This window comes from Choloepus didactylus, chromosome 5 (genome assembly GCF_015220235.1).
Source record: "Choloepus didactylus isolate mChoDid1 chromosome 5, mChoDid1.pri, whole genome shotgun sequence".
In the NCBI taxonomy this organism is placed as follows: domain Eukaryota; kingdom Metazoa; phylum Chordata; class Mammalia; order Pilosa; family Megalonychidae; genus Choloepus; species Choloepus didactylus.
The window spans coordinates 11,753,613-11,777,585 of record NC_051311.1 but is presented as its reverse complement, the minus strand read 5'-3'; the positions used below and the strand labels follow the sequence as shown (position 1 = coordinate 11,777,585).

General features: G+C 35.2%; 1 protein-coding gene and 1 long non-coding RNA gene across 3 annotated transcripts in view; both read left to right on the top strand.

Moving 5' to 3' along the window:
* The window catches only part of ZEB1 (zinc finger E-box binding homeobox 1), a 167,880-nt gene that overhangs the window by 27,752 nt on the left and 116,155 nt on the right, over nucleotides 1-23,973 (top strand). The window lies entirely within an intron of this gene.
* LOC119535564 overlaps nucleotides 13,322-23,973 on the top strand; it is a 35,781-nt gene continuing 25,129 nt past the window's right edge. The window contains exon 1 of the long non-coding RNA XR_005217207.1: nucleotides 13,322-16,498. This is a non-coding gene — a long non-coding RNA (uncharacterized LOC119535564). The remainder of the gene's footprint in view (nucleotides 16,499-23,973) is intronic.

The following is a 23,973-nucleotide window of genomic DNA, read 5'->3' as shown; positions in this document are numbered from 1 at the left end:
AGAAAAAAAGCTGTATTCAGTGCCTTGGGTGAAAGACTCTTTACTTCCCTACAAATACAAATTAAAGGAAATTTCTTGCTAAGTTGGGCAATTCCGTTCTTTCAGGGTTATTCTAGGAACTGGAAAGCTGGTTTTCAAAGTCCTAGTTAGGAAGACTTAATAGCAAGAGAATATTATGAGTTGACATATGGAAACCTTAGACCTGAAATAAAGGTAGAATGATATGGGTTTAGTATTTATCAATTTGAGTAAAACAGTACCTTTCTGAGGTTTTTTTAGCAGTTACTCTTAACCGTTTATCTTAAATTACATGACTTTGGGAGTAATAATATTTCTCTAAGCAAAAATAAATATGTAAATGGAACTTTCGTATATCCATTGTTTTTTCTCTTTTTGAAGGTGGATAAGGCATTCTCATGTTCTCATCTATTATGCTTTGATAACTCAATAAATGACTCGTTATTGAAGAGGGTAATAAAATATCAACTTAAATAGAAAAAATCTGTTGGGGAAAAAGTCAGCCTTTTTCACTGCCCTTTTATTGTATTGTATTGTATTTTAATTTAATTTAATTTAATTTTAATTTTATTGTGTAAAGAGAACTTAATAAATCTTGTCAACTTGCACACATAACTCCCATTTCTTTCTTAAAAGTATAACCATTCCTGTTCAGTGATACCGATTTTTAGGTCTCTTGCTATAGGTTATTGAGTAAATAAATGTTACCAGACCTGTGGGTCTTCAATAATTTGAATATCCTTTGCATGTTTTTTTGCAATGCCTGTTTGATGATAAATGCACAAAATATTTTTCCATCCTCAGGCTGTACATGTGCTACACAGCCTTTTCCTTGGGGTTAAGATGATAAAAGATTTGCAGATTTTAAGAGTTTATTTTTGAAAGGTCTGTAACTACTGAGGATGGTTTGAGGCTTTGGTAAGTGAGATGCAGTGCTTTAAAGGAGAACATTTTTTGATCTCTTAAAATACTTGGAAGACTCTTACCTCAATTCTCCCAAGTCAAATGAAGTTCTGCTTTTATATAAGGAGGTTCTTGGAATTTTATGTGGGGTTTAGGGAACTCGTTTTATTCCCAGTCTATAGTGATTCTATAAAGTGAGAGAAAAAGAAAATGCTAATTTAGAAAATTAAATCAAATTATTTCTCAGTGAAAATCTAGGGGTTTGTTTGATGGAAACCCTTGTTTTGCACACAATTATGAGTTTTTATAACTCGCTCTCCCACTACCTGACATAGCAAAGGGCCTCTTACAACATTACAATAAAACTTTCATAAACATTTCAAATTGTTCCATTATAGTTTTTTGACCAGATGTACCATTTCCTTTATTGTTGGACATTTACATTTAAAATTTTATTATAAATAACTGACATGAATATTTGTATATAAAGCTTATCTGACAGGTTTCTTTTTTCCAATCATAGGAGAGTCCCATGAGTGAAATTATTGGGCAAACCTTTTTAAGCCTCTCAGTACATACTGCTAAAATGCCTTCCACAAGGTTTATCAGTTTCTACTCTCCATTGTGAATTCCAGGTCCTTTTGGGGGGCTGGGGAGGCACACATAGCAGAGAGCACCAGATGGTGTCTGGAAACCTGGTCTCTGGTTTCCGCTCTGCCTCCTACTTGTTGTACATATCTGGGTTAGTAATGCAGGTTGGGTGGGCCTCAGTTTCCTCCCCGTAAAACCAGATGAATTAGCATTCTCTCCCAGCTCTAGTTATCATTCTGCAATAGATGGGTTTAATCAAGGAGGGTCAGTGCCGAGATCTCATTAGGTGATTTGTCTGGGAGGAAAGCAGCAGAGAGAATCCCTTGTCCCTTGAGGAGGGAGGAAGCTAGAACAAATGCAACAGACCTTAGTGTTTGCTGTTGTTTTTTTATCTTAAGAAGAAGAAAGTCCAGCAAAATCCAATCTTACAGACACTCCTGTTGAGATGGATTTTCAAACAATTTTTAAATAGAGCGTGAAAGTGTAAGGAACCAGTTGTATAACTTTCCAAAGAAAGTTGTGTGCCATGTAGATTCTAGGTTACCAGATGATTCAAACCAAGAAAAAAAGAGAGAGAGAGAAAAAAAGAAGTTAAAAGATTTAGACATTCCCTCAAAAGGAAAAGTATTTCATTATTTTTAAAGTAAATTATTTTGTAATGAGAAAGGACACAGAAATTCTGCATCATCGCAAAATGTAGGAAAAGGTTACTTGGGCACAGATTAGACCCTGATTATTTATCTTTTCAAGGACCAAGTAATTTATCTCTGCCCTTATTCAAAGGAGACTTAATCTCTATTAATAATTTAGGCAACCAAACACCATTAATGGTTGTGGGAGAAATCTGACTCTAGTCTGGCTATACTGATGAAGAGCCAAAATTAGCTTCCAGAGGCTTCTGTAAAATAAATCTTGATGGCACTGTCAACAGTGGAGCAAGACTTTCTTGAACCAGTTTAAGGTATTTGGTTATAAAACAGGCAGATAAACCCACACACAATGATGGTAAGTGAGCATTTCTGTAATTATTCTTCCTGAGTTAAGAATAACAAAAAATGAAGTGTGTCAATTCCTAATACCCTATGATGAAAGTTATTAGCTGATTTCTGGTCAGTTTTAAAATTGACTCTTTTGTTCTGGTTTATAAAATTTATAAATGAGAAATGCAAATTATTGGTTAAAAATATAATTTACAGTGTTAATGTTTTCAAGTAGAAAAAAATCAGAAGTTTACTGAATTGTACTAATTTCTAAACTTTATCAGGTTTTGCCTTCACTAGAGTTCTGTGATAGAGTTAGAGTTAGAAATATAGTGAGTTCATTGCTTGACTGAATAAATAATTCATATGGCACAAAGCGGCTTTTCTTTCTCCTCAATTCCTTTCTCCCCATTATATTCACGTTCTCTCTTTTAAAAGGCTCCTTTACAGCCAAAGAGCAACTTTGTGTGAATGTGCAAGGGTCTGGGCGGAGCTGCAGCCCCAGTGTTGGCCAAGTATCTGGGGTCACTTAACAGAATGAAAAATCTGTCTTGCATGTATATTCTCCATTAGCAACTAGAAAGAAATGTAGTACTTATAAATTGTTGGACCTTGTCCTTATGGTAAAGTGCCCTGGAAATTTCCTTTAGCAAAACACATTTTTCTTTCTAGTTATAGAAAGAAATATTTCTGCCTCAAAACAAAACTGGGTTTTAAAATTAAGTGAATCACTGAACTCCTAGTTTTTCAGAATCCTTTTTTCTGGATAAAATGACATTGTCAGAATTAGTCTGGTAAAACATGAGTTTTTTTTTATGCTTTACTAAGTATTTTAGAGTTCTTTATTTTCTAAGATTTATGAAAATTATGTTAAGTATTTATGTGGAATTCCGTTTTGTCTTAATATGGCATCAAAGTGGGCATTATGCCAGATTATTTCCTCTCTGTTGTTTAAGTCATAAGAGAGTCAGTGTTTTGTTGGGTTGGAGCATTTGTCAGTGTAGCCCAATATTCTCTTTGACAAGTTATACCAAAGTAATTTCTTTGGAGATCATGGTTATCTTTCATCAATAAACTAAATTCTTATTTTTTATAAGTTAGTATCTTATATCCTTAAAAGGTTATGTAAAAATTTTTCTTGACATTGTGTGTATTCAGCAGATTGCTTGGTATAATAAAATATTTGAATTATGTAACAGAAATCTAGAGTAAGGCAATAGAGTGTAATCCAGATTTCTATCAACTAGAATTATTTAACTGGGATATTGTGCAGCTTCTCCGGTGAACCTGTACTTCACCAAAATGATGTTTGTCCTTAAAGAAGTTTCTAAATAAGACAAATATTATGTTTGGCATAATCTAGGGTTGTGGATTTTATTGTATGCTAATTCTTCATGTGACAATAACCAGTAATACATAGACTGATAAATCCAATCTAGATGTTCTACTCTGGTGTGATAAACTCCTTTTTTTAAATACAGTTTTATTGGCATATATTGACATACCCTACAGTCATCCACAGTATACAGTCAGCTATTCACTACACCATCATATAGTTGTGCATTCATCACCAGAATCAATTTTTGAACATTTTTCTTACTCCAAAAAAAAAAAAGTAAAAAAGAACACCCAAAACATTCCATCCCCCCCCCCGTTCCACCCTATATTTCACTAAGTTTTTGTCCCCATTTTTTTTACTCAATGGCATTTTTCTACTTAATGGCTGTTCCCTATTTTCTTTTCTCTTCTGAACTTCAAGTGATGTGTTCTTATTGTCTTATTCTAAAACTTAATGATTCAGTCAATATTAATTTTATCCATAAAGTCATTGTAATTTTTATGAAGCTCTGAACAACGTTGTTTTTTGATGTAAACTAAGTGTAACACTTAGTGATCTTAAAACTTAGGCCTTACTGTGGTTTTTCATAGCTCTGTTTCCAGTAGTCACAGAAACCAAATATTTGGGGGTTTTATTGGTCTTTTAAGTGCTGAACTGGTATTGTGGAAATACATTTCTAAGGAGGAAGGTGAGTATTTCACTTACCTCTTGCTATGTAACAAACTGCCCAAAGTTTCGTGGTTTAAAACCACAGTGATTCATTTTTCCAGTGATGTGCAGGTTGACTGGGTGAGTCTTCTGCTCCTTGTGGTCTTGGCTGGGTGCTAGAAGGTGGGGATCCAAAGTGGCCCCACTCGCATGGCTGGCTGTGGATGTGGGCAGCCAGCTGGGGGTGCAGCCTGGGGTTGACCGGGGGCTTGGCTCTCCTTTAAGAGGGCCTCCTCCACGAAGTTACTTGGGCTTCCTCTCACAGCGTGGTAGCTGGATTCCAAGGAGGAATGTTTCAGAGGACAAAAGCAGAAGCTGCAGCTGTTTTGAGGTCGATTCTGGAGTTACCCAGTTACTTCTGCCCATTCTGTTGATCAGAACAGGCCACAGGACCAGCCCAGATCAAGACGAGTAGCAAGATAACATTGCAGAAGAGCAAATGGGATAAGATGTATTGTGGCAACCATCTTTGAAAACAAGAAAGTCTCCGTGGAAATAAAATGTTCTCCTGAATGTGGGTGTTTGCTGTGATCACATTTCAGGTATTGGCACAGTCAGGCATATGTGGATTCGAGTTCTGGCTCTATGCTAGAGTCACTTAAGAGGTGTTAGCCTCAAGCCTCAGTTTTCTCGTCTTTCCAGTAGTAATAATGTCAATCTGACATAACTATTTGACAATTAAATGGGATACGTTTTGTGGAAGTGCCTAGTATGGTGCTGGAAATGGAATTACTCCCATTCTGTCCCTTCCCAATGTCCTTCATGTAGGATTAAGTTTTTTATTTGTGATGATAGGATATAAAGGTATGTTTTTAATGACAGTAATTCACCTAAAATTGATATCACTCATCAAAATATTTTGGTAATTACAATCTGATGAAGTTGATAAGAATCGTATAATTTTCGGGTGTTCTAATCTAAACTTCTATCTGATGTTGGAGTTCTTTATAAACTTTAAGTTGTTTACAATGTTGTGAGCTACTGACTGGTAGATGTGTTTAAACAAATTGACTGTTTCTACCCATTTGCCATTGTTCTACATGTTCTCCATTCTATTCTACCTTCCATTTTGTAGAAAAGTCTTATGACTTTCCTAAGAAGTCTTTTTAGGTCAGCCTTTAGAATTTGTTTATGATCTAATTTACAAGTACCACACCATAGGCACAAGATACTGAACCAGAGAAAGAAGGCTGAAGAGAGAGTTTTCCAGTGGTCACTTGTAAGAAGAGTATAGAAATAGGAGACTCTTTGTTTAAAAAGAATGATACTAAATAGTGAAAAGTCAAAGGTTTGATTCTGTAGGAGTCATCTGTTGTTTTTTGTAGTCAAAATTGTCACCAGCACCACCAGCCAGTCACATTGCCAATACATAGTTTTGGTCACCAGAAAGCTAGTGCTATTTGTAGAAAGATAAGTGAAAGCACACATCCTGCTTTGGTGGTGGTGGTGGTTGTTATTGTTCTGGCCTTTTTTTTTTTTTTTTTAATTGAGATTGTTCACATACCATACAATTATCCAAAGATCCAAAATGTATGATCAGTTGCCCCTGGTACCATCATACAGCTGTGCATCAATCACCACAATTAATTTTTTTTTTCAATTTTTAGAAAAGAACTCCAGAAAAGAAATACAGACAAAAAGGAAACTCAAATCCTCCCATATCCCTAACCACCACTCCCTTCATTATTGACTCATAGTATTGATATAGTATATTTGTTATTGTTGATGAGAGAACTCTAAAGTACTACTAACTGTAGTATATAGTTTGCAATAAGTGTATTTTTTTCCCTTTATGCCCTTCTATTATTAACTTCTAGTTATAGTGTCATGCATTTGTTCTGATTCATGAAAGAGATTTCTAATATTTGTACAGTTAATCATGGACATTGCCAACCACAAGGTTCACTGTTTTATATATTCCCATCTTTTAACCTTCAACTTTACTTCTGGTGACATACGTGACTCTGAGTTTCCCCTTTCCACCACATTCACGCATCATTCAGCACTGTTAGTTATTCTCACAATGTGCTACCTTCACCTCCATCCATTTCCAAACATTTAATTTCAGCATAGTTGAACATTCTACTCATAATAAACAACCACTCCACATTCTTTAGCCTCATTCTATATCCTGATAACTTATATTTCATGTCTATCAGTGAGACTCTGCAATATGTGTCCTTATGTATCTGACTTGTTTCACTCAATATAGTGCCCTCAAGCTTTCTTCATCAACCCATTTTTTTTAAGACGGTTCTGTTCACATACCACACATTCTACCCTAAGTAAACAGTCGATGGTTCCCTGTATAGTCAAATATTTATGTATTCACCACCATCACCACTATCTATATAAGAACATCTCCATTTCTTCCACAAAACACGAGGAAAGGTCAAAGAAAGCAGAGAGACAAAAGAAAAAGAAAGAGAAAAACAAACAAACATGACAGCTAGGAAGCAACAAAAGGAAAGATAGCATTTAACTGAAGTAGAATAAAGAGGTGGACAACATTACCAATGGCAATAGTCCCATACCCCTCCCTGTTGTCCCCCTCATATGCATTTAGTTTTGGTATATTGCCTTTGTTACATTAAAGGAAGCATAATACAATGTTTCTGTTAATTATAGTCCCTAGTTTGCATTGATTGTATTATTCCCCCAGTACATTCCTATTTTTAACACTTTGCAAGATTCACATTCATTTGTTCTCCCTCATGAAAAAACGTATTTTATCACAATTGTTGAGCACTCTAGGTTTCACTGAATTATACAGTCTCAGTCTTTATCTTTCCTCTTTCCTTCTGGTATCCTGCATGCTCCTAACCTTCCTCGTTCAACCATATTTGTAGTCATCTTTGTTCAGTGTACTTACATTGCTGTGCTACCATCACCCAATATTGTGTTCCAAACCTTTCACTCCTGTCTTTTCCCATCTGTCTGTAGTGCTCCCTTTAGCATTTCCTGTAGAGCAGGTATCTTGTTCACAAACTCTCTCTTTGTCTGTCAGAGAATATTTTAAACTCTCCCTCATATTTGAAGGACAGTTTTGCTGGATATAGGATTCTTGGTTGGTGGTTTTTCTCTTTTCGTATCTTAAATATATCACACCACTTCCTTCTTGCCCCTATGGTTTCTGCTGAGAAATCCGCACATAGTCCTATCAAGCTTCCTTTATATGTGATGGATCGCTTTTCTCTTGCTGCTTTCAGGATTCTCTTTGTCTTTGATGTTTGATTATCTGATTATTAAGTGTCTTGGTGTAGGCCTATTCAGATCTATTCCGTTTGGAGTATGCTGCGCTTCTTGGATCTGTAATTTAATGTTCATAAGAGATGGGAAATTTTCACTGATTATTTCCTCTATTATTGCTTCTGTCCCTTTTCCCTTCTTTTCTCCTTCTGGGACACCCATGACATGTACATTCATGTGTTTCATGTTGTCGTTCAATTCCCTAAGCTGTTGCTCATATTTTTCCATTCTTTCCCCTATCTGTTCTTTTGTGTGTAGGATTTCAGGTGTCTTGTTCTCCAGTTCCTGAGTGTTTTCTTCTGCCTCTTGAGATCTGCACTTGTATGTCTCCATAGTGTCTTTCATCTCTTGTGTTGTGCCTTTCATTTCCATAGATTCTGCCAGTTGTTTTTTCGTACTTTCGATGTCTACCTTATGTATGCCCAGTGTTTTCATTATACCCTTCATCTCTTTTGCCGTATCTTCCCTAAAATTTTTGACTTGATTTAACATTAGGTGTTTAAATTCCTGTATCTCAGTTGAAGTGTAAGTTTGTTCCTTTGACTGGAAGTTTTTCTTAATATAGGTGGTAGTTTTCTGTTCTCTAGGCATCTGGTTTCCTTGGTTACACCAATCAGGTTCTCCCAGACCAAAACAGGCTCAGGTCACAAGGGGGGAAATATTCAGTATCAGATTTCCCTGAGGGTGTGTCTTAGAAGATTGACACACCCTGTGAGGCCTCAAGCCATTGTGCTTTTCCGCATCTGCCCAGCAGGTGGTGCCTGTCAGCCTGTAGCTCTTCACTGGTTTAAGGAGGTGTGGCCCCCTTAGTCTGTAGTTTCTGTTTTGGCTGTTTTCCTCCAGGCTCTGGGGTCTGATTCTGAATGGAGAGCGGATAGTAGAGCTGGGCACCACCTCCTTCCTCTTAGGGAAGATATACCCCCTAGAGAGTTATCAGCATTTAAATAGGTTCTTTGTCTCTCTGACTCTGCTATCTCCACCCTTGTCTGGGTCAGAGAGCTACAAACTGAAAATGGCTGAGGCTTTCTCCACTGAGCTGCTCAGGTTGAGAAAGAGCAAAAGGGACAGAAAGCTCCCTTCAGGGCCGGTTCATGACCCCCAGTTTCACCCATCGGCCAGAGATAGTACCTGGTCCTCTGGGTTCCCCTCCCAGGACAGAGAAGTCCCCTGGCTCTTCAAGGTCAGTCATCACTAAAAGCCTCTGTCTGCTTGTTGAGGATTTGTAGCTTGCATTGAGCAGTCCACATTTGCCAATTAAAACCTCAGTTAGAGCTGAACTGAGGTATATGCTCTTGTTCAGAGAGTACTGCTCTCTATCACAGCCAGGCTTTGCAGTTTGGACTGCTGTGGGGGAGGGGGCTCCCGGCTCGGGTCCGCAGTTTCTATTCACAGCTTCCGTGCTGCAATCTCAGGCATTCCTCCCAATCTACATTGGTGCACAATGTGTGGACAGTCATGGTTGTCTGTTGTACCCCCCAGCAGTTAGTCCAGATCATTTACTAGTTGGTCCTGGTTGTTTATTAGTTGCTCCAGGGGGACTAACTAACTTCCACTCTTCTCTATGCTGGCATTTTCTTCCATCTCCCCTGCTTTGGTTTTGAAGATCAGTTTGAGTAGGGTATTGATTTGGTTTTAATCAGTAGCTACAAAAGACAAAACCAAAGAAAATATTGCTTTAAGTATAACAGACAGTTGAAAGAATGGAGATAGATAAAAGGAAAAAAAAAACTTTTGGGCAGTAATAATAATTAGATATTAGGATAGTTTTCCTAGGAGAATAGTCCTTTGGTATTTTGAAGAATTGAACATATACAGGGTTGTGGATTATGTGGGCAGTGCTGAAAGTAAGAACAGAGCAGAGGAATTGAACTTAGTTTTGTTGAGTCTGTTTGTCTATTGAAAGTTAGGGGAATGTTTAATTTCCTCTAGAAAAATGCACTGACATTGACATCCTATTATTTTCAGGTATTGACTTTAAAATGATTTTGGGGAAAAGCTTTAAGTTTTATGTAAAACACTTTTTTCTGTACACCACCCAAAGTGGACACCTTTAAAAGTATGTTTGTATAGCACTTAATTTGCAGTGCATGTTCATGTATATTACTATATTTTCTTTGATTTAATAGCATCTTTTCTCTCTTTATGGAAAGAAAAACCACCTTTTTTTGAGGGAGGCATTCTCTCTAAGGATTATCCTGATCTACTTTTGTCCATCGGCTTGTACAGCCACGTTCTGCTGCTCTTGACCTCTGGCACTTGTAGGATTGATAGCACAGTTCTGGGGCATATCCAAGAATTATGGTGCCTTGGATTCCATTTCCTATTTAATTAAATTTTTGGCTTTGTTTTTTTTTTTTTTTTTTGCTAATTATATTGCATGTCTCTAGAACTTAAACAGCTTCTCTTGAAAGTCATCCAGAAGGCTTTTGACAGACAGGCGTTTGATACCTGCTCGGAATTATCACAGAAGGAGAGTAGGTTTTTCCTGTTCTCAGTTGACTGGTTAATACTTAGATAAAGAATTTATACTGTTTTGTTTCAAATTGCATTCTTTTATTGCCACTTTTTCCTTTATTATCATAACAATTTATTGTTGAATCATTGATTAGAGATGGACTCCTAGTTAAATTAGAAGATAAAGAAGGAAAAGGTTTTGGAAGCATACCTCCCTGGATTCCCTTTGAATTTTCTTTACCAACAGTATTTCTTGGGTACCTGTGGCTATTACTTGCCTGTTGTGTCAGGAGTGGCATGGTCAAATACCTCTCACGGCCTTGACTATGAATGAGTCAGGCATATGGGGAAATAGTTTGGAGACTGGGGTTCTAGAGAGTTTGTGATCCTCTAAACGGGGGAACTGGACAGCTGATGGCAGCTCCTCCTGATTGCGCTCACGTTCACGTTCAGGCTGCACGTTGCCATATTTTCCAGTTCTTCAGAAAGACCCTGAAATACACATTTTTATGCATATTAGTTGGTAGCTAATTAAAATGTTCTACAAACACTTTGTGATCATCAGAGTATAGGCAAAATATGCCTGTGCAGTGCATTTGACCTGGGCCTCCATCTCTAACCTCTTCAATCACTGTTCAAAGGTCAGAATTATTTCTGGGTAGACGGAAGAAACAGAAAAAAGGACGGAAAGAAAGAAGTAGGGAAAGAAGCCTGAGATGTTTTTCGTAAGTACAAAACAAAACTCATTATCCAGATTATATTTTTTGCTTAAAGCAAAACTCAGTGACCCAAGAATAATTTTTATGTGCTTCGGAGCATACATCTAACAACATCAGCCATCCAACTCTATAGAACTGGGAGCTCAATGGGGGGGGTGGGGGTGGCAGTGTGTATGGGTAGGGCTAGTGAACTAGAAATGAGAGTCTAGTGCTTCTCTTTTAAACAGTTATGAATAAAGTACTGCAGAAGCATGAGTCATAGGTATTAGGGAGAAATGAAACTGTAAGAGCATGGTAATCTGAATACATCATGAGTTTATGGAAGCATAACTACATTAAAATAATTTGACTTTTATATTGATCAAAAAAGAGGTTAAATTGTTTTCATACTCTGATTTTTAAAATACCCCTACCCCAATTATACAAATAATGTACAATCATTGTAGGAAATTAGGAAAATACAAAAAAGTTATATATAATACTTATTTAAAGCCAGGGATAGATAAAATAGATTTCATAATTTTCTAAAAGTAATTACATAGAACTTGTCATAATCAGTTTCCTGCTAGCTAATTAGATTTCCTCATCAGTCTAATTTTGGCTTAAATAAAAAGGATATTGGTTGGCTCATATAAGAAGCACCAGAGGTAAGATACATATAAGAGTTAAGGAGCTCGGTTTGCCTTTCTCCACTCCTCTTTCTACCCAGCATTACCTTCTCCCAACTCAAGTAGTAGAATGTGCTCCTGGTAATCATCAGGATAATGTGTTTTCTCCCACTTCTCTGGGCTTTCTCATAACCAGTATAATGTGACTTACTCCCCCACCCCCACCCCAGCTTCCTTCTCATTGGCCTCAATTTGTTCAGCTTGGTGTCTCCCTCACCTAGTCCTTGGCAAGGGGGTGGGCTTACTAGTGGACTGGACTAGTTGTGGTCTGCACCGGAGCACCGGGTCCTGGGCCACTGGGAGGACTTGGACGTGGGAATCAAGTGGAGCATCAGGAAGGAGCAGGTGTCGGACAGGCACCTCCGAGAGGATGTGTTATCTGAACTTCTTACTTATGTGACACACCACCTTCCCTTTCAAGCTTGGTAGGATGAGGTGAGCCCCTGGTGAATCCACTCCCGTGTCCTGGGTTCCAGTGCGCTCATTAGCAGGACTTCTGTAGCTCCTCAACTAGGGAGCATCATTCCCCCAAACTTCTCTTGTTTAATAGATGACTCTGTGTAGGATGAACTGTGCTGTCCATAAATGGAAGAAAGTTTAGGGAAATACAGCCCCTTAAATAGCTTTAATCTAAAAAAAATGTGTTTTCTCCTTTTGCTTCTCTCCAAAGGACTTTTGTGTCATAACCTTTGTGATAAATAGTATCATCCTTATTGTCTGCTTATTAAGGTGAAGTATAATTTATGGGTTTATTTACAAAACAAAAAAGAAACACTTATTTTTAAAGATTTTAAATATTTTAATAAAAATGCTAATTAAATATTTTAAATCCCTAAAATATTTAACTAGCTTACTGTGTATTTCATTTCTTTCATGAGTATTAATCAGACATTTTAGCGACTGGGTCACACGGTCATTACAGACAAATCTAGGCCAGAGTGGTCCCCGCACCTCACTTGACTGACTGTGCTGTCTTTGCTTTTCGTTACTTGCTTTCTTTTAAGCAAACTGTCTTTTCTTATTTTTGCACAGTCCTGTGTTAATTCCTTCTATGAAACTTCTCTTCTCTTGTCTATTTTCCCCCTAAATCAAGGTAACAAATCAAATAGTTCTGCTCTTGGCTGCTGTGTTTTAGAATTGTTGCTGTACAAAGGGTCACACGTGTTAAATTACCTACTACAGTGCAAATTATTGTGTGAAACCCTGCTTCAAATGCTGGAGAAACTGCTGTAACAGTTCTTAAGAAGAGGAGTAAATTGGAACAAAAAAATTTCACACTCCTTTATGGAGTGCTATAGGTTCCAAAATTCCATTTTGAAATACTCTCTTAATTTTGAAAGGTGTATAGTTTACCATCAGCTTGTGTTAATCCAGTATCCATGGTTTTCTGCTTCTTAAAATTAAGAACTTTATTATACCTTTTTCAATTGTTAGTATTGTTTTTCTTCCTAAATTAATAATGCTTGATTTCACACTCTTCTGTTTAAAATATATAAATATAAAATGATAACATGCACTTCCTGAATGTTTCTAGATAAAACAATACTTTTTGCAAGTTTCGTCATTGGACACTCAATGAGTAATTTTCTGGATAATAAAAATTTCATTTCAGCCATTTTTATGGTAAAATAAATCGTAAGAGTTCCTCGGGTTCCTAGGTTCTGGGTAAGCGGTGGGGGGAGAAGGTGGTGGTAGAGGTGGAGTTGATGGTAGGTGGAACTAATTTGTTTAGCTTCATTGTGTGTTCAAAAGAGTTTGGGGTGACAGATTTTAAGTGTTTCCTATGTGAGCTCTGCCTTTTGAGATCAGTTGAACTGAAAAGCATGTTGTGCTTGACTAGAAAAAGCTTGTGAGTTGTGACTTTGAATAGACAGTGGAATCTAAATTGAATTAGTGGCCAACTTTTATCCTTACAACTAAGCCTCTTTATATTTCCTGTTTACAGATTTTTGGAACTTCCCTTGCTGCCCATTTATATAGTTTGGATGAGTTATATCACCAGCAGCAGCCAAGATAGGACTTTATTTCTGATAGTATCCATGTGTCATGCTTAAATTGTTAGGCAGTCCTATAAAAAAACTGGATAAAATAGGGCCCCAGGAAGGGAAAGAAAAGTGATCTGGTGTCATGGCAAATTCTAGGGAATTGTCTGTTTTTAAGAGAGAGTTTTAATACAATTTTTTATATTCCTCAAACTTTAATGTTCTTAGTCTGTAAGTGTAAGACTGAATGCCTACTTTAAAGCTGGTAGTTTAAAGAGGGGGAAAGAGGTGAAGGGTTAACTTAATCATGCCCCTGTCTTTATGAATTGATTCTTTGCATTTTCTGGGATTCTGATCTGGATGTTTGAGATTTGGCATAGAGGTTAAAAAGCTGAAATTTTCTTAATAAAACTGTATGTCTTTCTGAGGCAAGACTATGTCTCTCCTTGATTGCAGTAAAAGTAAAAGACATTCTTAAGGGGTCTTGATTTTGCTGGGTGACTTTGGGCAAATGATGTCATACTATTGGGCCTGTTTCTTAATTTATAAAATGAGGGGCAGCATTAAACTCTAAAACTCTTATAGTGGATTAGTAGACTATAATTAAGATTGCGTACAAACACACACCCACATTGACAGCTCACTTGCTGCTCGTATCATTTGGGGAATGTGACTGGCTTGGTTGCATAGGTCTGTTCTTGGCAGTTTTATCCACATCGAGAGAATCATTCTGTGCATTTTGACTCGTGATTTTGTTAATCCAATAGTGACTTTTAGGATTATCTCTCCTGTAGTAAAAATTAAGTTACTACCATGATGTTTGGAATCTTTAAGATGAGTAACATGAACAAATTTACAATTGCTTTGCTTATACAGAAAACTTGATTTTTTTAATCTACATGTTCTGTAATTTCATTTGCTAAGAAATTTATCTTTCATTTTCTTCCAGAGTGAATACATGAATATTTCCATAGCTGTACTCTATATTTGATCACTTTTTCTTTGTGGGTTTTATCAGCTGAACATAAATAAAGTAATTGTTCATCTTCTACTTTAAAAATGCTCCTTGACATAAAGTCTTCTCACATCAGTCCCACATGTGACAGCCTACTCAGATGATTTAAGCTGCCCAGTGGTGCTTGTTTCTCATTTGGAAATCTAGCCATTTATGCATCCTTATGCACTGTTTTCCCTGTCGCAAGTTTTAGATTATAAGCTCCTTGAGAAAGGAGCTTAATTTTTCCTTTGTATCTCATAGCACCCAGGACAGAGCTCTGTTAATCTCTGAATAGTTTATAAATGTTATTGCTATTAAGGATTTTGGATCAAAATTATTGGATAGAATGGAATAAGCCTGTTTCTGGGATATCAAACTGTTTGGGGTCAGTGTGATTAACTCAAAGACATAGCAGATTTATTAAACTCTAAGCTTTGTTTCTGAAGTCATTTTCTTTTGATTTAATCATAAGTGGTTTATTCACCTTATATTTTCTTTTACTTCATACTTTGGTCTCAGGTTATAAATAGGGGAGCATCTTTGTCAGTAGATGTGAGTTGGATAGCTGTGCATGTGTTCCTTGTGTGTGTGTGTGAGAAAGACAGAGAGAGAGTCAGAGAGACAGAGAGTGTGAGAGCACCAGCACGTAAAAATGTATGAGACTTTGGGGGTACATTTAATGTTTAGAATTTTAAATTATCTAAGTCTTGCTTAGCTCTCTAGTTATGTGCATTTAATTCTGGATCTATTATAGTTAACATTCCAAAACAATTTTTAATCAGCAGTAAGCCTGGGGTCTTGGGAAGATAAGGTCATAGTTTTGTTTCCTTTCATGTTTTCATTTTAGCTTTATTGTGTATATGCTAGACTGAAATTAAATTGTCAGGATAAATAAGTACTTTCAGTTATATAGCTATAATATAGTACTATAATGTGTTATGTATATACATATATATATCATGATACTATAACTACTTTCAGGAGCCAATTTATTGATGGGAAGAAATGATATAAGGGCTCTGAGATACACCTCAACAACATTTGGGAATGATTTAATATGTCTAATATCTGAAAAGCATCAAAACAGAGACTGTACACTCAACGATCATAAGGCCTAATGGTTGACAATTATATTATTGAAAGGCTCTATGAAGATTAGCTGTAATAATTAAGAGAAAAGGAGCCTGAATTGGTGCAGAAAAGGGCCTGTGGTTTTGACTGTAATTAGAAGAATATAACCATAACTTTTGTCTTCTCAATACAAAGAATGATATTGCATGCAGGGACATGTCATATCTCTTCATTGTAACCTTTAACTTGTCATGGTATGCACTGCTACGATGGGTGATGATTTAATAAATAATTTGTGAACGTAGATGTTACTCTCAGAGTGTTTCTAAATATTACAATTAGCTTTTAGGTGGAGTCAATGTTTAAGACGATTTAAATTTGTCACTGCATAATTTATAAATATCACCATTGAATAAATACCATCTTTATCATCTGTTAATTTGGGTTACAGGGTGATTGAGAGAGCTTGAGGGGGGATTAATTTAAAACTAATCTCTGAAGATATGAAATTTTTTTTTTGGTATCATTTCTTCTCAAACAAAATGTTATGACTGCTTGAAAGGCGTAAATCAGTAACAGTCACTTTATTTTCCATTTAGTCATTGCTCATTATCAGTTGGTAGTTGTGAGAACAATTTAATAAAGTTTGGGTAATTTAGTTTTCAGTTTATATTCTCAACTGGCAATTGGCCGAAAACTCCTAGCAGAAGACGTGAGCATCCCCATGTCATTTTGTGATTTGGCTACTGTCTGCTTGATATAGGAAGGCCCTGTCAAGAAAGACTAATGGAGTGACTAACTATCAAAAGGAAATCAATGGTAAGAGTTTTAATTTAAACTATAATGTATGTGTATGTGTAAAACATATGAGCTTTTTGTATTTGAATTAAAATTTTAGAGCTTTTAAAATATGGGACATAATTAATGCCAAATGTTTGAATTTTATATATCTGTTACTTACGTTTTTAATAAAAATAAATGCAAAGAATGGTTTTATAGATAACAGATTTTCTATACTTAATGTTGATGAGAAAATAGTAATAAAAGTATAAAAGGTCAGTTATATGGTTCATGTCCAGTTTAGCAAATTCAGTTTTTTTTTGTAGTTCTGCTGCTGTTAATTATCTTTAAAAACAGCATATAAATATTGCTTGAGTAAAGTTTAACTTCTTAAAATAATTTGTACCAAACTGAATATATTTGTTCAGTTTGACAGGTACTTTGTAATTAAAGGAGTAAACGTCAAATTTTGCAATAAAGTAGTTTGCTAAATCTTGCTTTGTTTTTTATTTTCGTTTTAAAATTATAAATAGGGGAAAGAAGAAAGTATATCATATTATAAAATTCACTTAGTTTATATTAGGCCCTTATAAATGTGTCATTGGCACTGTACCTCTGTGGCAAAATTTTAAATTCTCGGAACATTAATGATATTTTTTATGTCCAAAATAGAGTAACAATATTCATAGTATAGCACAGTATCAAATTTTGGTGATAAAATCAGACATTTCTGCCTTATACGTGTTTGCAGTGAGAAAATAATTCCTATAGGCCATATTTTTTGTATGCTTCAAATGACCTTAAACTTATGGTTTTTTTTTTTTTTTTACTTTTTATTGAACTAATATATATACAACTCAGCATTTCCCATTCAACCACTTTCAAGTGTACAATTCAGTGTTATTAATTATATTCACAATATTGTGCCACCCTCACCACCATCCACACCCATTACCTTCCTGCAGATCCCTTTATTTGACAGCTGTGTCCTATTGGATTCGTAATTGGTTACATTAACTTTGTACATGAGTAGAGGTTATAGCGTTATAGAGGTTAAAATCTAAAATTGATGTTTATCCGAGCTGATTCTGGTGTTTCTATGGACATAATAGCTTTGTGATAACTGAGTAATGACTGATGAAGATGAGCATATTAATAAGAGATTTAAATTCTATTCATTCTGTTGATAAAAATAATTTTTGAGATTAACATAGTTTGAGTAATTTTTCTAGTCCTTATTAGAGATATCAAAGTGATGTTTAATTGAATCTGGCCATGTTCTTAGCTCTGTTTAGAACTGAATAACAAGCATATCTGGAATAGCCCATGTGACACACACCTAGCATGGCACCTGTAATCGTGTAAGCATTTGCATGTTGACAAGGAGTACTCTAAATGGCAACATCCGACCTTCAGTCCGTCTCTCCATTAATTCACGTTTTTATAGTGTATCTGCTGTGTGCCATCCATTCAGCTATGTGCTAGGATAAACTCGTGCAGTTAAGACAGAGCTATTCCCTAACTGCTTTCGGACTTCTAGTATAGAAGGGGAGACAGGCTTGAATGAAGGAATGACAAAGAGTGCGCCTGGGACCAAGGCTTTGGACAGGTGCAAGTCGCAGTGAGAATGGAAGCAATATGATCTGGGTATATAGAGAGCATAGAACCTACACATTGTGTCAGTTTATTTCTTAAAGTAAATTGATAACTCATTTCATTAACTTTTTAATTTATAATTATTTTAAATGAATATCATTTAAGCAAGGCATGTGAAAAGACTAAATTCTTACCATGGGGAAAAGAAAATTGTTGTGCTGCTATGCCATTGTTTTAGATTTCTTAAGAATTTAAAACAAAGTCTTGTCAAAGCCACATTATGTGAGAATTGTACTAATGAGAAAAATTCTCATATGATCCTTTAACACATCAGGAATGACTGTGCTGAATGAGGATCTTGATTTCTTCATCTGGATTTAAATGAGTTTAAAAGTGTCAGCCATAAAATAACAGCAGTTCTCTCCGCAGTAAACCGTTCCATCCTAGTATGAAGCCAATCCAGGGATTTATTCATCACTCATTTTATATCATTAAAAATTTTTATATGCAGACTTTTTAAATAGTTGATGATTTCCTTAATCAACTTTTATCCCTTTTTGAAAAAATGAATGCAAAATTTAGCTTTCTTTGTTTGTTCTAGTTTTGTTTTAAAACAAATCGCTTAAACCGTTTTTCATAAATTTACTCTAAAACATACACATTTATTAAATTTTGGAAAGTAAAATGGTAGAGTATTTGGATGCCTAAATTTTTACACTTTTTCTGTAGGACACAGGGAATCTAGTCTAAGGGAAAGACACTAGTGAAATTTGAAAAGTAATGAAGTAAGTAATTTCACATTAGCACTCTCAACATTTTTGAAAACTCTCAATGAAGACTAGCTTTTCTCTATTCAGCTGATAAAAGAAATCAGTTGAATCAGGGCATATAATCTAGCATGAAACTAAAATCAGAAAAGTTTAATTTCTTAACAGAAATGATCTTAGCTTAATTTACTATTGAAATATATAAGCTATTTAAAATATTAGATCAGTACAAATCTTTTTCAAATGGCAAAATCCAAATTGTCTATTGTTAACTTTTTCTTCAAAATTATTATGTTGAAGTTAATCTCTATATTGATTTCTAAATTTTGTTTTTCTTGGATATGTTCAAAAGAGGTCATCGTTCTGATTTTCAGGATAGCAGTTCAAAGATCTAGGCAGTTCCACTTGTCAGTGCGGGGAGAAAGGGGCCCTTCTCATGCACCCACCGAGGAACGTCTTTAGGGAAATGTTCCTTGCTGGGTAATGTGTTGGTGACCTTCAGGTTTCCCTGGCAGCTCCTTTGGGTCCTGTGCAGTTAGCTGTGATTGGTTCACAATGTCAGGTGGCGCATTAGGCAGTTAGCCATGCAAAAATATCACAGAGGATAACACAGAACATTTGTTTTTAATGAAACGAAATTAGAAATAACTTTTGTTTCTAAACAACCACAGGTCTACCAGTTGTCATCAATTTTTAACTCTATTACTTTCCAGCATAGAGAATAATGCAGCGTCTGATTGGATGCACATACAAGGGTATGAATATAATAAAATGACTACTATTTTAACTTTGATACTACTACTGTCAGAAGAAGTGAATTGGAATTAACAGTTTCGTGGAATTGGAAATTTGAATGAGAAAGGAAAATTTTCATTAAAGTTATTTATCGTGTGGAAAGGAAAAAAATGTTTTCAGTTCAGAATAAAGAAGAACCTTTTAAATGTGGAAAATAAAATGGGATGCCTTTCAAGATCAATTGTAGTTCCTGAGAATATATGACAGTTTATGAAGAAGGAATTCTTACTGCTGTAAGTCACAAGGATTTATTTGGAGGAAATTTGTGGCACATCTTTAAAAATTAATGAATTGATAAGAATTAATATTAATATACTATTATATAAAATTTTACATGAAATGGATATTCCTAGCAACATTAAACTACCACTTAAGGTGGGGCATTTACTGAATAAACTTAAAAGATAGAAGAGCAAATCCCAATCCTTCATACTACAAATTCTTACTGAGAACCTGCTGTATATCAGGCACTGTGCTAGGCACAGGGGGACATCATCGTGAATAAGACTCATGTTGCCCCTCTAATTTAGAGTCTGTCAGGGAAATTAGGCATTAAACAAGCAGTGATACTAAAGTATAGTGATATTATATAAACAAAGTCCTTTCTTAAGGATGCTTTATGAGAATTAATCTGAAGTAGGCTAATTATATCAGTCTACTTTCCTCATGAAATGAGGCCATTTTGACATAAAAATGGACAGAAATTCTTTGGGATTGGGTCTTAGAAATTAGTAGAGACTGAGATAGTCTTGTTACCTGTATAGCTTATTTAAAACAAGGAACTTCTATGAGAAGATCTGGTCCACCTACTCTTTGCATTAACAAGAAAGTATTTGTGGAGGGAGAGTGGAACTACTTTTGTTTGCCTTGCTATGGACCTCATTCTGTTTTTCAGCTTATGGTTGAGTAAATACTTGGGTATCATTGTGCTTTAGCCCTGCATAACAAGACTCTCCCACATGTCCATTAACCCCTAAGAATGGGGTGATACTCTTTATATATGCCATCACGATAGGCCTAAGCTGGTAAAAGTCCAGCTCATTATAATAATCTGTTATTATACAATATTTTATTCTTCAAGTTTCTGAGCACCAAACAATGTGAATATAAACAGAGCAAACTCATAATGCCTATCACATGTATTGTATGTCATAGAAATCATTTAATAAAATCATGATGCAGTTTTACGTCAGGAAGTTGAGCTCTACATTCAGACTGGGTGGGCTTGAGTATTAACTGAGGCTTATAAGGAGTTGGGTAACTCCTCTGTGCTGTAAAATGGGGAGAATAAGAATACCTGCCTTATATAAAATTAAATCATTTGATACCTATAAAATGTTTAGACTAATGCCTAGCACATAGAAAGTGCTCATAGAAGGGGTTCACATGTTGTCCTAGTTAATAGTAACAATATAAATTCATCTCAGAAATGCTCTGCCTAGTTCACAAAAGTGGGTCAAATGAATTAGTTTCAGAAAGGAGCATAAAAATTCTATATTACAGTTCAAAGAGCTGTTATCATTATTCCTGCTAAACAAAGTATCAGTGAAATTTTCAGCCAAGTTCTGGAACTCTTTAGCAGAAGTTCACAGTCACTCAAAGACCTCCATAGATGCATCTCCAGGATGAAGGTTATCTCAGCATTTAACCCAGGCCTCATGGAAGTGATTCTCCTCCTCTTCTAAGAAAGGAAGTAGCAAAGATCTTCTCTTATTCAGCCCATGGACAGTAAACCCAAACCAAGGTGGTTTGTTTGAGAAGGAAATGACTGTATCGATATTAAATATTTTTTCCCTGCAGAAACTCGTACAAAGGATTTGTTCCTATAATCGTGATACATTGTTTTTGTAATATTTGTAAACAATCATATGTACTACTATTTGTTAATTTACCTGTCTTTTTAGAAGACAAATTATCTTTTATCTTAAGATAGTCATATATTATGTGAAAATTTATGTTAACTTTTTTCTCATATTAAAATGTTAAAAAAAATCTTTTATGTAGACTTTGGTTTCATATATTGGTTTACTATCCTAGCAGAATGTTTTAAGAGTGTCTTAAATGAAATATCACAGTTCACAATGAAAGTTAGACATTTTCTTTGAGTTATATATTTGTGGATTAGTTCAATTGAGTGATCATAATAAGTGCAAGTATCTTAATGCATTGTTTTCAGATGGAATATTTGAAATAACTCTAAAATAAGTATTTTATAACCCAGTTTCTCTTTTTTGGGTTGCAATAGAGAAATATGTCTTTCATTTGAAGATGCTAAATAAAAGAAAATTTGTTGAATACTATGTGTGGTTTCCTATGACCACAAGTACAATTAGTTGTAATAGAATCAGTCAACAAGTTTTTATGAATAACGTGCTAGCAATCTAGAGCTTGCCTACAATAGTGTTACGGTAGCCTAGAAGAATTATACTATCATCCTGCTTAGGCCCTAGGAAGACTACAACCATAAAAAGCACACTTGGGCTTGATGCAGAAAATCTGAGTTCTAGTTCCTGCTCCGCCACTAACAAATGGAGGGATCTTAGATATATGAACCTACTAAACTTCTGATGCCATCTTAGCATCTCAGTTTCCCCATTATATATATATATGTATAATGTGCCAAACTGAAATGAAGATTTAAGAATTCATTGAGTTTTCAAAAAAATGTCAAAATTAACTGACTAAAGAATTCTGTTCTGAAAAATTAATTTGCATGATGGCTTCAGATGAAAATATATATTAATTTTTATATATACTCTATCTGGGCTTTTCAAATATTCCACATAAATTCTGTAGAATCCCTTAATTTCACAAGGGAAATGTAAAATTCCTTTAGTCTGCCTAATGTTCCAACTGATTTCCTGTTAGATAATTAAAATTCATGAAGTTGATTCAATTCTTTTTCTAATAAACATTTTCAACAGGTACCACATTGTTTTTTTCTACCTTTGGACTAACTTTTTATGAATAAGTTTTAAATAACTTGAGCAATCATTGACATCTCTGCCTTTTATAATATTATAGGTCACTTCTGATTCTTCAAATAGTAGTGTCGTGACTTCTTAGATTAATTTACTATTCACCAGAAAGTGTACTATAGCATTTTAAGGAAAAGGAAATGGAACAAGCATTACAAAATGTGTGTATGTGTCTATAGATGTGTGTGTTGTGTGTGTGTATATATATTGTGTGTAAATAACTTGAGTCTGCTTTACCAAATGATCACACTCAATCACTTAAACACCATTAGTTCTTCCTGAAGAGGAGGGGAACAGTAATTAGAAGTTGCTTCTCTTCTTGGGAGCTGCTAAAGGAAGTACCACTTTATTATCCAGCTGTAGTTAGCGCTGTAGAAGTTGTACTGTGATAGGTTTGTTATATTCCAAATAGTTAAGTGAATGTTGGGTGAAAAATGCTGTATAGATCTACTAACCATTAGAAATTGGTTGGTATGCCTATTGAAATCCTAGAAGCTACTATAGTCATAATTAGAATATTTTTCAGATAAAGAGAAAAAAAAGGTAAAATAGATGCCTTTTACAGGCTTTATAGAAGAGTTAAGAACAGCAATATTGTGAGGTACTACATTTTAAATATTGGAATGCTACAAAGTCATTGAATGTAAATATTTTGGGAAAAAGGATAATTTTTAACCTTAAGAATTAGGTGGAGGAAGTGCAGTCATATGAAAGAAGTCTAACGCTTATAAGAAAACCTTAAAATAGCTAGTTTTTTCTTGGGAGTATTTGCTTGCTATGGTATTATGGGGGAAAGTCTCATACATCACTTAGTGATCATTAACACAGTTAAAAGTGAAGGGAAAAACCAGCAAAAAGGCTCTAGAATCACACAGACCAATATAACTTTCTTTGCTGATGGAAATGTTCTGTAATTTGCACTGTCCATCTGTCCATTATGGTAGCCATTAACCACATCTGGCTACTGAGCACTTGAAAGGTGATTAAGGAGACTGAGGAGCTGATTTAAAGTTTTATTTAATTCTAATTATTTAAATTTAAATACTCACCTAGGGCTTTTGGCCTACAGTATTGGGCAGCGCAGCTCTAGATATATGGAGAGATCATTGGTATAAGTGAAGATAAAATAGTAAATGTATATGATCACATTACAAGTATGAAAGTACTTATATGTGCATGTGGAAAGTAATATGAACAATTAAAATGTTTGTTGGAAGATCAAAGGAAATAGTTGAGTTTTTTAAATGCTAAAGTTTTTAAAGATCAAATGAAAATAATGCAGTATTCTAGTGCTGCGTTGTTCAATATAGTAGCCACTAGCTCCATGTGGCAATTTAAATGTAAATTAATTAAAATTAAAAGAATTAAAAATTTAGTT